Below are 16,819 nucleotides of genomic sequence, written 5' to 3' on the forward strand. Positions count from 1 at the left end.
GCTTTCTTCTTACAGCTGTGGGGCTTAGCATGGGATGGGGTGAAACAAGGCCGGGGATAAATCTCAGTTGGCAGAGGGTTTTCTTGGCATGCACGAAGCCATGTGTTTGATCCCCGTCACTGCATTAACCAGGTAGAGCGCACACACCTGCAATCCCAGCACTTGGAAGACAGAGGCAGGACAGCCAGCAGATTAAGGTCATGCTCAGCTGTATAACAAGTTTGAGACCAGTCTAGGATCCATGAAACTGTCTAAAGAGAAAGAGAGAAGAAGGAAGAAAAATGGCTTAAAATAAGTTATCAGGAGCCAAATATACCTGCAAGTGTGGCATTTGTCAGTGTGGCCCTGCAGAGACTTTAAAGAGTTTGAGTCTATAGCCAATTAGAAAAAATCGGAGATACCATTTGAAAGTCCTAAACTGTTGTTTTATAAAATTAGTGCTAACATGCCTGTCCAGCATTTCCTCGAAGAAACTACAAACAAAGGCTGGGCACCTTGCTCCAGTCTCCCCTGCCACCTACCACACTGTGCCGCTTGGTAGAAGCCTTATTTAAATTTTCAATTTGTATTTTTAAGTTTTAATCTTTGCCTGACTTGTGCATTAGCCGGTGACCTCTGTATGAACCAGAATTTCCTGAGTTAGAACTCAGGAGTAAGCCCACACACATGGATTTGCATTTGATAATGACAGAGCTGATCCTGTCCTGAGTGATCACAAGTTCACTCACACTGTCGCGCTCCAGGAGAAGTTCTTCTCTTGGGAGCCACTCTACAGAGGAAATTTAAGCAGTAGACACCCAGTCTTAAGATTTCTCCCCTGACACTTTGTGGATTTAGACTGTGATCCTTTAAAATGCTGTAGGCCAGTGTGTGTGTGTGTGTGTGTGTGTGTGTAGGGTAAGCAACCTTGAGTGAAGTTCCTTAGGAGCCATCAACCTTTTGAAACAAACCCTTTTAGTGAGATCCAGAACTCATCAACTAGGTTGGGTTGGCTGCCCAGTGAGCCTTTGGAGTCTACCTCCACCTCCGCAGAAGGAGGATTATAAGTAAATGCTGCCACACCCTATTGTTCTTACATAGATTCTCAGAGTGGAACTCAGGTCTTTGTGCTTGCATGGCAAGCAGTTTATCAACTAAGCCAGTTTTCCAACCCTCCATTCATATGTATTTTTAAATTGTGTGTATGTGCACATGTGTACAAATACTCAAAGAGACAAGAAGATGGCATCCGATCCTTTGGACCGAGAGTCACAGGTGACTGTGAGCCTCCTGACGTGGGTGCTAGAAGCCAAATTCCAGTCCTCTGTAAGAGTAGCAAGCACTCTGTAAGAATAGCAAGCACTCTGTAAGAGTAGCAAGCACTCTGTAGGAGTAGCAAGCACTCTGTAAGAGTAGCAAGCACTCTGTAGGAGTAGCAAGCACTCTGTAGGAGTAGCAAGCACTATGTAGGAATAGCAAGTACTCTGTAAGAGTAGTAAGCACTCTGTAAGAGTAACAAGCACTCTGTAGGAATAGCAAGCACTCTGTAAGAGTAGCAAGCACTCTGTAGGAATAGCACGCACTCTGTAAGAGTAGCAAGCACTCTGTAGGAGTAGCAAGCACTCTGTAGGAGTAGCAAGCACTCTGTAGGAATAGCAAGTACTCTGTAAGAGTAGCAAGCACTCTGTAAGAGTAGCAAGCACTCTGTAAGAGTAGCAAGCACTCTGTAAGAGTAGCAAGCACTCTGTAGGAGTAGCAAGCACTCTGTAAGAGTAGTAAGCACTCTGTAGGAGTAGCAAGCACTCTGTAGGAGTAGCAAGCACTCTGTAGGAGTAGTAAGCACTCTGTAGGAGTAGTAAGCACTCTTAAACACTGAGCTCTCTCTCCAACTCTGCTTTCATTTTGTCTCTAGCATGAGGACTATAGTATGGCTGAAAAAAAATATGTTATGCAACGGACATTATGATTCATTCGCTAACTCACATACTAAGGCCATGATAGCTAGAATGTTTAATTTTGACCTGAGAAAGATGATTAGCCTTCACTAAGAAAGCCGCCGTGCTTTCTACATGTCAAATCAGAAAGACATAGCCGTCAGAGAATGGGTACTGAGCCTGAGACTGATCACTCGGGAGATCTATATGAATAGTAAGTCCAAAGGGTGGAAGAGCTTAATTAAAGATCTGATGGAGAATAAAACTGTGCCGGGGCTTCTGGCTTCTGTCATTGGTAACGTGCAAGTGGAAAGAAACACAATGGATTTATAAAGAATCCAACACCCTTGTTTCTGCATCCCTCAGAAAGGATGCCGACCTGATACATGGGAACTGGCCATTGATTGGTCTTGTCCCGAGCACAGATCTTTGCTATAGTATGACAACCAGTGTGTTGTACTGGAAGAAACCAATGGCCACCCTGGATTCTGGATTACTTGTCTTCCTTACAAGTCTTTCAGAAGTTTTCCCGTTCCACTGGTGAAGGAAATGGTCTTCCCTTTGCCTTTTTGTTTGCTTCCTTCTGCCTTTCTCTGCAGTGGGATGTATGAGATTGAGTATCGCGATGCCGCCTGGCCAGTAGAGAGGAACCAAGGAAGTGACCAGTGTTGCTTTTCATCTAACTCACTGGGAAAACGCTTTCCAGAGATCGAGCTGTAGACCACCTGGCTCACCCACTTATAGTTGACAGCCCATGGAGTTAACATCTGAGGCTAATAAATGGCTTTCTCGTTTACTCTCTTGCATCATGTGACTCACCCTCCTGAGCATTATGTTGCTTCAAAGGCTGAGTGGTCTCCTCCCCTGCTGCTATGGCTTAGATGAGATCCAAGGTTCGTTCTAAGACTCAAACCCCAATGCCATGGTATGGAAAAGTGCAGCCTTAGACAGTGATGAGAAGTGTGAAGGCTCTGCCTTCTCAGATGGCCCTGGCACTCTTAGGGAGAGGCTCAATACAGAATGGTATGCATGGATGCAATGCCACTTACTTCCAGCAACTTCAACTTGGAAACTGAGACCAAGGCCTCACTGGGTACCAAACACATTAATTCCTTAATCCTGGGTTTCTCAGCCACCAGGACTATAAGAGATATATTTCTTGTTTTATAAAATATCCAACCTGGGATATTTCATTTCAGTACCACAAACAGACTGAATCAGTACTCAGAAATAAAGACTAACTCCTAAACCCTCTTTGTAGCCTGTGCATTCCAGTATGACCTAATATCTTCAGTGTCATCTGATATAGAGTTGACTTAAGGCTTCAATCTGTCCCTACCTCTAGTCTCCCTAGTCTTCATGCTTTCCCTAGTTTAGAACACATCCCCTAGACTTCTGGCTGGCAGAGCCTTTATGTCTCTTTTTAAATAAGGAAACCTTCCCTAACTAGAATGTCTTCAGCAAGTACCTTTCTTTAACATTATTTTGATTTCTGATCAACACAAACCCCAACTTCACTGACTGATTTCTTTCTTGGTTCCTCCTCTACAGTGTAAGTTCCTTGGCAATCTACACCTAGTATGGCCTCCAAGAATGGGCCTCAAACATACGATGGATAATAAATATCATCTTTTTGGGTGGTGGTGCCTGTCTAATTCTTTCCCTGTGTAGATGTCTAACATGAAACCTGAGATTAAGACCCCAAAATAATGTTCTATACAATTAGAACCACCAGAATTAGAACAGAAATGTGACTGCTACATAGTTAAGCAAGACAGATGAAGGAAAAGCAAACATGTGTTGAGGAGAAAGGGGCAACGCTAGTGAGAGGGTGTTCTTACTCATCTGTAAAGACTGTTGGAGTTCAGTAGATGGAAGAAGGAGATGATAGGAGACCATGAAGAGTAAGAGCGCACTTAAAGAATAACGTTATGAGGCTTCCAATGTTGCTCAGCTCTTGTAGTTCCAGCAACCACACCAGGCAGCTCACTACCACCCATAACCCCAGCCACCTCCAATGAATCCTATGCCCTTTTTTGGCTTCTGAGGGCACCAACAACCACAGGAAGGGACCCAAACTCAGTCACACATACACCATACGCATACTCATAATATAAGGTAATAAAACTTTAAAAACCAATCAATAGTGTATCAATAGAGTACACAGGTCCATAAGTCAATGGTGGTACAGCAAAAGAAATGGCATCACTATGAATGACAGAATGAAGATATTGAACATATTCCACTTCATCCTAGGAATCACGATAGATTCTGGGTCAGAGGAACTCATGGCTCATAAAATGATCTCTGAGGGCCATTTTGTTGCAATCTTTAAAATAAGTGTGGTGCAGGAAGGCTAGAAATGAGAAAAATCTGAATTTTAAAGTCAGCACCAAGTCTAAAATGTAGTTTTTCTCAGTGGAAGATAAAATGAAGATATTCATGTTGGAGGGGTGCATCTGTGGCCGAGCTGTGTGAACATGTTAGAGAGGCAGATACTTAGTGAGCTTGGTACTCAAGAAGATGTGAAACGAGGCAGGAAAAGCAGGTTGGGAAAGTAAGCACGCAGGTAACTGAGATGCTGGGGGCATCCTGGTGGAGGTGCTGGACCACTACACACCCGGGAAGCCTCCGTGTGCAAGTGGGGAGGCTGGAGTATCAATTTATGCCTTCTAGAAATAATGATAATGATATGGCTTGTGCCTGTGTAAAATGAGTTCCCTAAGAGAAATCTAAAGGGCTGCAGAGCAAACAAAGAAAGAAGAATCTAGAACATCTACCTTAGAGGTCAGAGAGAGGAGCAACAAAACAAAAGAATTTTTGTCAGCCGGCCCCAAAATAAACAGAACACACACCTGCTCAGCATGTCAGAAGTTCAGGTCCCTAACAATAGTATAAATGAATGCAGCTATTTATCTCAAAGTTCAGCTCTTCCTACAGAATCATGATGTCTTACTAATGTCAGTCACAGCATGCATTTATTACAGCCACTTATTATTCTTGTTGAGGTGACAGCCTAGCTGGCACTTGCTTGCACACTTAACAGACCAGCATCTCCTGTAAGAGGTGGCAGGTAAAGGAGCAATGGGGTAGGGGTGGGTACGACATGTTCCAACCTTAAAATGAAATCAAGACTCTGGCATTCCAAGACACAGAATTCTTTCATTTGTGGGAGTTATTTATCCTTCCTTCACAGATTTTATTACTTTTTGGGAGCGTCTGCAGTATTTACTTGCAGTAGAAAGAACGGTTGTTGTGGTATAGAAAGATATTAGATGGAATGTGTTTATTAACCAATCTTGGTGTGGGGTAGGGGTGAGTATGTTCGAGCCATGGTGGAGGCCATGCGTGTGAGACACGGTGCATATGTGGAGGGCAGATGACAATCTCAGGTGTGCTTATCACCCACCTTGCTTGAAGTAGTGTCTGGAGCGCCTCATATCTCTGCCGCTCTCTCCTAAGGGCACTGGGATTGCAGACAACCACTACTGCATCTGGCTTTCCATGGCCTCTTGGTTTGTGTTGAAAGCGCTCCCCCCCCACCCACCAAAGATGCCAGCTCTAGAGAAAACTAGAACAACGACAACATCGCATCTATTAGGAAATGTGATTACAAACTTAGGATCTCAAATCTACGCTTTCCTGAATGTCTGTTACCAAGGTCAAAAGGCTGTGACCACCTCACATCCGTGTGGGCAAAACTAATAAGTCGTCCTTCCGACTTGCAGGGCTTCTTGACTCTAAAATCTTAGCTAATAGTAGGGGGAAATGAATGGGTCTCCCAAAACAACACACACCACAAACCTTGACCATGGTTATGTTTTCCCTATACAAAGGTCAGTCAGGAGCCAAGCAGCAGCAGACAGCCAGGGAGGGAGTGTGAACTTCTTTCTCACCCCAGGTCAGGTGGAGGCTGGGAGTTACTTCCATTATTTTACTCTAACATACGGTTGGAAATTAATACAATAAATATTCCACCTCCTTCAATTATTTTGAGTGAAGGTGAAGTGGATGGCTAACCACAGAAACTCCATCCTCAGCCCTGTACCTTGATGATAGCCATGGCCTCCTAGGACAGAGAAATGAGCCACACTTGCTCCTGGGCCTCCATTTCCTTCACCATCAAATGGTGAAGGACACAGCGAGTCCTCTACCGTGAGCTCCATGGAGAAAATACATTTCTTGGTTCACATTTTCTTCCTTTTACCAAGTTGACATTTTTCCTATGTTTATCTTTAAAAGCAACAGAGGTAGGTCAGTCTGACATGCTTTTTAAAAGACCATCATAACTTGAGTCGGAGAATTGGTTTAAGTTGATAATGCTAATGGAGAGAGAGAGAGAGAGAGAGAGAGAGAGAGAGAGAGAGAGAGAGAGAGAGAAACCCTGTCTACAAAACTTGACTTCCATGGCAGAAAAAGTAAGCCTCTTATATAACAGTCTTGATCAATGAGTTAGCTACTCCACAGAATATGTGCTTGTGCCTGCCGGCACACACACACACACACACACACACACACAGTGTCCCATACAACAAAGGCTTTCAGACAGATAGTATCTTGGGTATCCAGTAATGGGATTTGACAAGAACCAGACACTTGGGCATGGTCAATCAATGCTAATTAACAAAGAAAGGATTCAAAGGCTGATAGGAGTCCTTGAGATTCAGGGTGGTGGGGGTGGGGTCTCTGGCTGAAGACTTTCCTCTCTTTTCCATTACCCTTGTATATTAAATTACAAACAGTGCTCCATAGTCTCACTTGCTGTCAGGAGGCTTTGGTCTGATCCCATGTTAGTTCAGATTAATCTGTAAAAGGAAAATGGCCATGGAGACACCTGTCTACAAAGATAGAAAGTCCTTCTCTGCCAACTGGGCCTCAGATGTAGATCTTATGTGTGTGTTCCTGTGTTTGTGTGTAGGGGTGTGTGGTCGTTGCATATGTGTGTATGCACAGAGGCCAGAGGACAACTGTGGGTGGCATCCTCAGGAATACCAGCCACCTTCCTGAAGAAGAGTTCTCTCACAGGCCTGGATCCCGTTGAGTAAGTTGGGCTGACTGGTCAGTAAGTTCCAGCTATCCTCCTGTTCCACCTCCTCAAGACTCGGAATACAGGTGACTGCCAACATAGCCATAATCTTCCTATAGGTCCTGGGGCTCCATCTCAGGTCGTCTGGTTTCAAAGGCAGATGCTTTATCCACTGACTTATCCCCTTGGTTCCCAACAGAGCAGAACGCCAGAATATCAGCAGGATTCGGGGAGAAATTCTTCTTGAACTACACCACTGTGTTTCTCTTTGATGCACTGTTATTTCTGAAACTGACTAATGTCAGAACTTTGGATTATTTTAGGTGCCTCCTGAAAGCAGCACCTAAGATGTGAAATTATCTGTTACCGAACTACCTTGTTGGCATGGCGATCTTAGAAAACAGTGGTTGAGAGATGGCTGTAGGAAACAAGGAAGGACCAAACTGGGTACCCCTCAGAATCTGCTACAACGTGCCTCCATGAGCCCCTCCACGGTATTCACAGCCTAACTCTCCACTCACTGCCTGAGAGGTGGTTGGGGGTAGAGATGGGAATGAACACCTGAGGTCTTAGCATCTGAGACGCAGAGGCTCACCAGCTAGAAAAGGTCTTCGTGTATGGACAGGGCGTCAATGCAGGTGCTATACGACATGACTCCTGAGCTCCTGAACTCACAGCAGTTGAGGCTACTGCACATGGTGGGGCCTTTTGACTCTCCATCATGGATGGGCTTATGGAGTCTCCCCCAGCCACCAGCCCTCTCCCCCCGCCACCAATGGCAGTTAAGGGTCACTGTGAGTAAGGAGTGCCATTTCTTCAAGGTGTAGCCACTGAAATGATACTCATGATCCTTAGGTGACTGCTTAATCACATACAGGCAATCAACACTAGTTAGCCTAATTAAACTCATCGGCACATACACACACACACACACACACACACAGAGAGACAGAGACAGAGACAGAGACAGAGACAGAGACAGAGACAGAGAGAGACAGAGAGAGGTGACATAAACATACAGAGAGACATATGCAGAGAGATGTGTACACAGAAAGATGTGTATGCACACAGAGAGAGAGGAGAGATACACACACACACACACACACACACACAGAGAGAGAGAGAGAGAGAGAGAGAGAGAGATGCACACACACCCCTGAAAGGAGAGCAAGGAGAGCAGAGGGGCCTCTTGGGAAGCAGAAGGGTTCAACATAAGAGGGGACTAGATTGGGTAATAGGGGTAGATGACCAAAATCCATTTTATACATGAATGAAATTGTCAAAGAATAAATGAGAAAAAAACAGCCACAGAGCATGGTGGGAGGAGCCCTGGGTTTGGAGTGATGCATGCCTGTACTACCCAAATCACACCTCTCATAAATCAGACGGATTGGCTCAGTTATCTGTACACATCATGCCTCAGTTTCTCCACATGTAAGGGGAGTACCTATTTCATGCTGCCATTACAAAGATGAAAGGATCCAGGCTCCTAACACATTTTTCCTAGTGGGCAGCATCCTGGGAACTCAGTGATTAGCTTAGTGGTTCTCAGCCTCCTTAACACCGAGGCCCTTGAAAACAGTCCCCATGTGGTGGTGACTTTGAACTATAAAATTATTTTCACTGCTGTTTCACGACTGTCATTTTTCTACTGTTGTGGATCATAACGTAAGTATTTTTGGAGACGGGGGTTTGGCAAACAGGTTGTGACCCGCAGGTTGGGAGCCACTGTGTTATTAGCTTATTAGCACCAGTATGAAAATTTCAGGGCACAAGGGGAGCTGAAGAGATAGCTCGGCTGTTAAAGGCTAAGGGGCTCATGACACTTCAACTTGTTTCTCTACAGTTTCCCTTTACCATCTCAAAGCAAAAAGTAGGAAATATTTTTCTTCCTTGTCTGTCTTCACATCCTGGGATGTTATCTGTGATACTGTACGAATCAGAAAAAAAACAATTGCTATATCACAGAGGTGGGTAACTTTAGCTCTTAACTTTACCTTGGCTTCTTCTAAAATTGCAGGCATAGTGATGGAGTGTTGGGCATGTCCAAACTTGCTTCCTACAGATGTTCCTAATGCCCTCCAAAGTGGCCACTTCTAGGACTTCTGGGAAGACGTCTCCATGGTGAAAGAGACTTCCTGGTCAGTGTTTGTTTAGATCAGTGGTTCCCAATCCTTCTAATGGTTTGACCCTTTAATATAATTCCTCATGTTGTGATGACCCCTGACCATAGAATTATTTTCTTTGCTACTTCATCACTGTAATTTTGCTACTGCTATGAATCATAATGGAAATATCTGAAAGGCAGGATATCTGATATCTGATATGCACGATATCTGATGTGTGATATGCAGGATATCTGACATGTGACCTTAAAGAGGTTGTGATCAACAGGTTGAGAACCACCAGTTTAGAAGGAGGCCTTCACCTACCATAATCCTAATCATGGCGTGGATCTGAGGTTGCAAACGGAGAGAGTAGTGCCTCATGCTTTTATGTACACTGTAAATCATTTTCATATATATATATATATATATATATATATATATATATAGTGTGTGTGTGTGTGTGTGTTTCCTAGTGCACCTGAGCACATGATTACAGGTACACACATGCCACAGTACACATTCAGAGGGAGGTTTCAGTCCACACTTTCTGTCTTGTTTGCAACAAGGTTTCCTGTTCACAACTGCTTATGCCAGGCTAGCTGACCCAGGGCCTTCCAGGGATTCCTGTATCATGCTCCATCTCACTGTAGGAGTGCTGGGCTTATAGATTCACACCATCACATCAGCTTTATGTGGGTTTGGGGATCCAAACTGAGGTCCTTATGTTTGTGTGGCGAGTTGTTCTCTCACCATGCACAGTGAGTCCCCTTTCCATGAAGAAGACAGTGTCATCTCCATGAGCGGTGAGAGGCATAGAACCCATTTCACATGAAGAGAAACTGAAGCACCTGACCATTTGATGGATGGAGAAGTAGCCGTGTCTCATCTCCTGACTTACATTGCAAAGATCTTCACTTTTCTTTTTAATGACCTTAAGCAAGCAGGACTTCACAGCTACACCGAGGCCATTCGATGATCCCTCGTCACTCTGTCATTCACTAATGAAATAGCCACTGTTTATGGAGCGTGGGCTTGCATGGAGCGCTAGGTTGACTAGGCTGGCTGCCAGTGAGCCCTGCGGAGCTGCTTATCTACCTTCCCAATGCTGGGATCACAAGCACAAGTCGCCGTGTCCATTTTAGGGGTTGGATTTGTTCTTGTTTTGTCTGAGTCCTGGGGATCAAATTCAGGTCCTTGTGTTTGAACAGCAAACACCTTACCAAGCTGAGCCATCATCTCCCCAGAGCTGAGCCATCATCTCCCCAGAGCTCAGCCATCTCCCCAGAGCTCAGCCATCTCCTCTGAGCATGAATGCCACTTCTGAAGGAGTGATGTGGCTCCATACAGCTGAGAGAGAGCTCTACAGAAGAGACCTCTTGTAGGTCTCTACTGGAATTTCTGACACAACCACTAAAGACACACTCGGGCAGGAAACTGACAGAGACTTTATTGCTGAGTCAACCAAGGTATTTTATTGTAAGGCAGACATGGTTACAGGACAGACACAGAGACATCCCCACTGTCAAGCCCCACTGCAGAGGCATGCCTTTGCTTTAGCTCTTCCCAGTTCGGCAGATCCACAGAGGCCTGAACAATGCCGTTGGTAACGCCATTGATCTCCTATTCCTATGTGACCTTAGAAAATGGCATAGCGAAACCACCCAAAGTTGCCCAAAAGATTCAAAGTATCTGAAAGTCACTTTTGATATTTAAATCATTGTCTACTGTTCTAGCTGTGGGATCAGAGGGGACCTGAATCTCAAACTGTGGGGTGTATGTTCCTTTGTAGTTCAACATTCATATCAAACAATGTACATGAGCTCCAGGTGTAACACGTTTGACTGTGTTAACTATGCCTGATTCCACAGTTAAAGGAGTCTTTGGTAGCTAAGCAACGTGGCTCCTCTATGTCATGACCTGAATCCAAGCTTGAGAAAACAGAAAGGACATGCATTTTAAACTTAAGATGAGATCCATGCTAGACCAACAACATGGCCCCGGGTACTACCTCGCCTAAGACTCAATTCAGGAAATCTCTGGCAAAAAAATCTGTCAGAGTAACATTAAAGGAAAACTATTTCCTTCTGATCAAGAGAATGGCCTAGGTGGATACCCAACATTCTAATTGGGCAGGTCAACCACCTGGCGAAGGGACCATCCCTCAAGAAGGACAGACCAATTTAAGCCTTATAAAGAGATAAGAGGAATAATTACACACTTAATTAGATACAGTTCTTTCCCTCTGCAGAACTCCCACCCACTAGTGTAGCCCTGTGCACCTGAGATTGCCTGCCTTGCTGAACCACTCAGAAAATCACAGCGCTCCCTTGCTTTCATCTCTCTTCGAAGCACCTTTCCTGACCCCTCTGGCCTTTCTGCAGAGCCTCCCTCCATACCTCGTGGCTACTTGCCTGCCGTATGGCTGACCTTCATCTTGGCTTAGCTTAAGCTGTAGGATCACACTGCCTTCTCCATCTTCCTACTCTGGGCAGCTGCTGAGTTTTACAGTTTTGCCTTCTCCTGCTTTAGCAAATTTTTAAATGCTAATAATAAATGTCCTTGAACTTCTTTTGGGTCGGCTCTTATATAATTTTTATTAGTGGGACTTATGAACTCCAAGAGTAGACTCTGGATTCTTCAGCTAATATGCTGTGGACCCTCCTAGATTCCTAGTAATGTGTTCTGATTTGGGAACAAAACTATACCTAATTATACCTATTAAAGCAATTCCTGGTTAAAATTCCATGAGCCAAGAAAAGAAAAATAAGAGAGAGAGAGAGAGAGAGAGAGAGAGAGAGAGAGAGAGAGAGAGAGAGAGAGGACAGAGAAAGACAGTCTAACTCAGAACTGGGCCTCAGGACTTCAGTCTGAAGGATGCAGTCTCAAGTCCACTGTAATTGCTTGATTCCTTCTTGCGAGTGATGTCACCTCCCTCATCGTGCTTCAGCAGTTTCCAGGAGCCCTGAGGAGGTGGTCCATCTGCTTTGCAGCCAAGCGATGGGCCTACAGGAGGATACATGGAGAAACGTCCATTAGGAACAGGCACAAACAATGTACTAACAGGGGAGTCAAGGGGCAGAGGGCAGAGCAGATGGGTCCTCACCTCTTCCCAGCTGGCTTCTCTTGCGTCCTCTCCGCAAGGGGCTTTGCGCACCGGAAGTGCCAGTGGTTTGGAATCGGGTAGATTCCGCAGAGGTTGCGCTGGAGTCCGTCACGGGCCATGCAATCTCTGTTGATAAGAACATAGAATAAGTCCCCGGGCATCAGTGACCCATGGAATGTTGTTCTGTGTGGGATCATACATAGCAGACACACACACAGAGGAGGGATGGGGGGAGCAAGAGAAGAAAACGCAGAGAGGATACACTACCTGCCGCCTTTCCCTGGGGCTCCCCTAGGCAGCTGTGTCCTGGACTGGAGACTTGAGGTGATTTCTAGGGCCTCCCGGCCGTCTCAAAGGTCTGAAGGGCCAGGAGGCGTCATTCCTCTGCCACGTGGGCACCTGAACTCAGAACTCAGCTCCTTGATAGCCTTGGCCCCAACTCTCTTGAGTGGATTCTGTCACTGGAATACTATACAATAGAGCAAAATGCAGTTGGAAATTAACAAGAGGTTCTCCCTGGGCCCCTTGCCCTGGGATAGCCACCAGGGAAAGGCTGGGCAGATGGGGTGTGGGGATATCAACCTCCCAGGCTTCTCTCTAGCAGACTCTGGGTTGCAGTCACCTCATTCCTCAGCTTTGGCAAGCCTCCAAAGCTCTAAGCACATGCCTTCTGACCCTCGATTCAGTCTAGCGTAACTTGTTGATTCTAGAGAGCCTATGGAACAGGGAAGCAGTTGCTATCCCAACTGGGCTTCTAGTGTGGGACCGGAGAGCACCAAATTGGAGTGTGAAAGTCACAAGAGATGCATGGCTCTACCCATGACCTCCCCACGACCCCCTCAAGTCATGGAAAGCCCAGCACTACCACTGTGCCCTTCAGAGAACCCATGACCCTAGAACATGGGGTAGCTGGCACAGGATGAATCACCCACTCTGGGATCAAAAATCAAAACACTACCCAGAAGCACAGAGATGGAAGCATCCATAGAAACTCATGCACACAAACGCAGCTGCCGATAGCACACCACACTTACAGGCCACTGCAGAACTTTCTGTGGTGGCAGAAATGCTCTTGGATGCCTGTGTTCACCACTTACTACAACCAGGCAGCGCCTGAAATGTAGCAGCCCTGACTAAGGAATAGGTTCTGACACTTTCTTTGAGTTAAGGTAATCACACGGACCCTGAGGCTATCCCGTTCCGGGCTTATTCTGTCACCTGGGCAATAGCTTTAGTGTTGAAAATGGCAAGATTCTTCCTAGACAGGAAGCCGTGGCTGAAAATTTAGGCTGAGAAGAAGTTTCATCTTCCAACCTTTTACATTTTATTTCCTTTCCTGGCTGCCCTCTCTAGGTCCTTGCTCGCATTGCTGTTTCTGTGGTTCGCCCTCCTATATCTCAGCATCTGTTGAAGTGGCTTACCGGTCTCAACCCGACCTCCACTCCTCCCATCCTCACGACTGGTGCAGCTGCTGCCTCATGGCTGGACCAGCCTGATTCATCCCTCCTTCCTTCTTCCACAGACACAGCTGTGCCACTGAGTGTTTAGAAACACAAGCGAGTGCCCCGTGTTTGCTTTACATTTTCTCCCCCATTAAAGCCCTCCACCATCGGTGTATCCTCACACCCTGCTCTGGACCTCCACCTTTGAACCTGAGTTACAGGATGGCCGAAGATGACAGCGTGCATGAGCTTGTTTTGCTTGTTTTGAGGAAGTAGTCCAGGCTGAGCCTGACTTCAAACTGCTCCCTCCCCAGCCTCTGGAAGGCAGGGATTACAGGAGTACACCACCACATCCATCTTTGATCCTCTGCTTTGATACAATGATGGGTAATTAATGCTGGACCTGTACTCTTAAGGAAATTCCTGGGTACATCTGCGAGGACAACTGACAGTCAGGTAAAACACATGAATCATAGATATTGGCAAAGACTGACACACACAGGTCCTTGCAGGAAGCACTTCCTGAAGCCTGGGATGCAGGCCTTTTGTAGAAATCCATTGGTAACTACACAGTAGCCGGTGATAAAGAGCCTCTGGCAGTCTTCAATTTCCCCATCCACCGCCTGTCTAGAGATGTTGCATCTGACAGGCTGTGAGAAGGGAGCATACCTCATCGCTCTAGGAGGTACAGACCACTCCCAGTCCACTCACCAGTTACTAAGAGTGGGAGCCATAAGCCCTCCAGTACCCTGGCTGCTGCCTGCCTCTTCAGCCTACTCAGGCTGAAGGATGGATGCTCCTTGTTGACCTATGCCCTCTTTGATCACATGCAGGCCTCATTTTTCTGAAGTGACGCCTGACACAGGACTTCATACCACGGGACTCCACCGACTCTTTTGTTCACCCACGGGGGAATACTGTCTGCACTTGCTTTATGAATCCATTCTGTGCAGGCTGAACTTTCCCTTGGGATAGAGGAAGAAGCTCACACAATTCAGAAAACCAAAGGAACTTCCAAGGTCCAGGAAAGATTCACAAGACCCCTTTCCCAGGTTGTTAAAGCCAAGCAGTAGACAGGTGCTGGGGGGGGGGGCGTCTCTGCGGTGGCGGGACTGCCTGCAGGACAAGCTATGAACTCCAGAGACACAGCCCTCACCCATGCTAGGGTGGGCTTCTTTCTCCATAGTGTAGCTGCCTCTGGGTTGGCCATACTCTCATAAGAAAGTCTTCACCCATGTTCCTGTAAATGGCTAAACGCACTGGTGCAAGTTGACTTGGGTGGAATCAATTATTTGTTCTGTCACTGGTGACCAGGCACTTAATGTCTCCCCAGGAAAAGTCACGCACAGCCTGACACGTGTCTAGTGGCTAACTGGGCATCCAAAGTTAAAAGGCCAGCGCAGCCTGGATCTTCACAGCCCACTCTGTTCCGGTTTCCTGCTGATAGCCTGCTCTGTTCTGCCTTGCTTCATGAGTTCCCCTCTGAAGAATTATGTAAGGAAGCCAACTGCTTCTGTCATCTGCTATTGCTCTGGGCCGCCATAGACAGTTGTTTCCCCAAAATGTGAATTTGCTGCTACACTTTGCAAACCAGAATTCTCATCTGTCCATCAAGATGCTGCGCATGATGGTGGCCCTTCACCCAGATCCCTCTGGTTCTGTCAAGGCATACCTACCTCAACTGCTAATGACAACACCTCTTTGTAAGAGAGTTCTCTCCAGAGACTATCTTCTCTGGGTACGGCAGACCGGGAATATGTAAGTCTTTGATGAGAGTCTGAGAGGAAATCTAATGCATAATTTTAAGGCAAATATTCTAAAGTGTTTCCCAGGATTGTCCCATGGGCTTGAAGTTTAGCTGTTCATTGTGGCTAACTCTCTCTCTCTCTCTCTCTCTCTCTCTCTCTGTGTGTGTGTGCACACGCACACACACATACATGTGTGTACACGCATGTTTGAGTGTATACACATATGTGTATGGGCATGTCTTGCATGTATGCATGTAGCAGGTACACATGTGTGTCCATGTGGAGGTCAGAGGTAAACACTAAATGTCTTTCAGTCACTTTTTATCTTATTTTTTGAGGCCAGGTCTCTCACTGACCTTGACATCTGCTGATGTGGCTGGACCTTGTCACTGCTTCCTCAGTGCTGGGATTCCAGCTGCAGGCTGCCACGCCTGGAGGATCTTTGCCCATGTGTTCTGGGGCTTGAATTCAGGTCTTCATGCTTGCACGGCAAGAACCTTCCTGTCCAAACCATCTCCTCAGCCTGACTCCCTGTCCTCCCTGTCCTCCGGAGGTTAGGTCTCTCACAGAACTTGTTTCCAAGGCCTTGTCTCAGAGTCATCTCTGGGGGGTGAGGAGCTGCTCTAGCGGCAAGCTGCGTTTGTTTCGCTCTAATCTCTTCTGCCATTTCCCAGTGTGCGCTGGAGATGCATGTGCACACACAAAGAGGTGTTTGCAAGCATGTTACCTATATTTAGGAATTTTATCTAAGTCCATCTGACCCTAGGGTTTTAAAGGTTTTCGCATGTTTTTAATATACGGATTCTGTCTCTCCTGTAAGCTCAAGAGATGTCCCAAGGCCAAGAATGTGTCACCTCTTTCTTCTAGAACTTTCCGTGATGTCTGTGTGCCCCTCAGCAGACTGAATATTTATTCAATCATGGCTAACACACAAGAGGCCACAGAAGTCGGGCTGATGTCCCCTCAGGCTTGCCATGGGGGACACAGCTCTGAAGAAGAGGCCACTCTGCCACTGCTTTCAATGTTGTGATGAATAAAACATCCTGGAGGCCCAGAACCAAAGCTGGGACAGCACCAAGCTGGGACAGCACCACACTGGGATAGCACCAAGCTAGGACAGCATCAAGCTGGGGTACGAGAAACCATGGCACACACTGAGGCCTGCAGGCCACACACCAGATACTGTGTTAGCATCAATGTTTCTTTAGCCTGCTTCTGAAGGACACCCCTCCACAAGCAACCTGAACTGAGCCCTTATTTCTCTCCCCTTCCTTCTTTCCTTCCTTCCTTCCTTGCTTGCTTGCTCCCTTCCTTCCTTCCCTCCTTCCTCCTTCCTTTCCTTTCCTCTCCTCTCCTGCCCTCCCCTCCCCTCCCCTCTCCTCTCCATTAGGAAACAATAACAACTTGCTTCCTTCCTTCCTTCCTTCCCTCCTTCCTTCCTCTCTCCTCTCCTCTCCTCTCCTCTCCTCTCCTCTCCTC

At 46.3% G+C, this 16,819-nt stretch overlaps 1 long non-coding RNA gene across 1 annotated transcript in view; it reads right to left on the minus strand.

Annotated features, from left to right (window-relative positions):
- Nucleotides 1–11,804: 11,804 nt before the first annotated feature.
- LOC115031911 overlaps nucleotides 11,805–16,819 on the minus strand; it is a 163,000-nt gene continuing 157,985 nt past the window's right edge. The window contains exons 2-4 of the long non-coding RNA XR_003837547.1: nucleotides 12,418–12,619; nucleotides 12,151–12,276; nucleotides 11,805–12,050 (exon numbers count right to left, since the gene is read on the minus strand). This is a non-coding gene — a long non-coding RNA (uncharacterized LOC115031911). The remainder of the gene's footprint in view (nucleotides 12,051–12,150; nucleotides 12,277–12,417; nucleotides 12,620–16,819) is intronic.

This window comes from Mus caroli, chromosome 9, assembly GCF_900094665.2.
Source record: "Mus caroli chromosome 9, CAROLI_EIJ_v1.1, whole genome shotgun sequence".
NCBI lineage: Eukaryota > Metazoa > Chordata > Mammalia > Rodentia > Muridae > Mus > Mus caroli.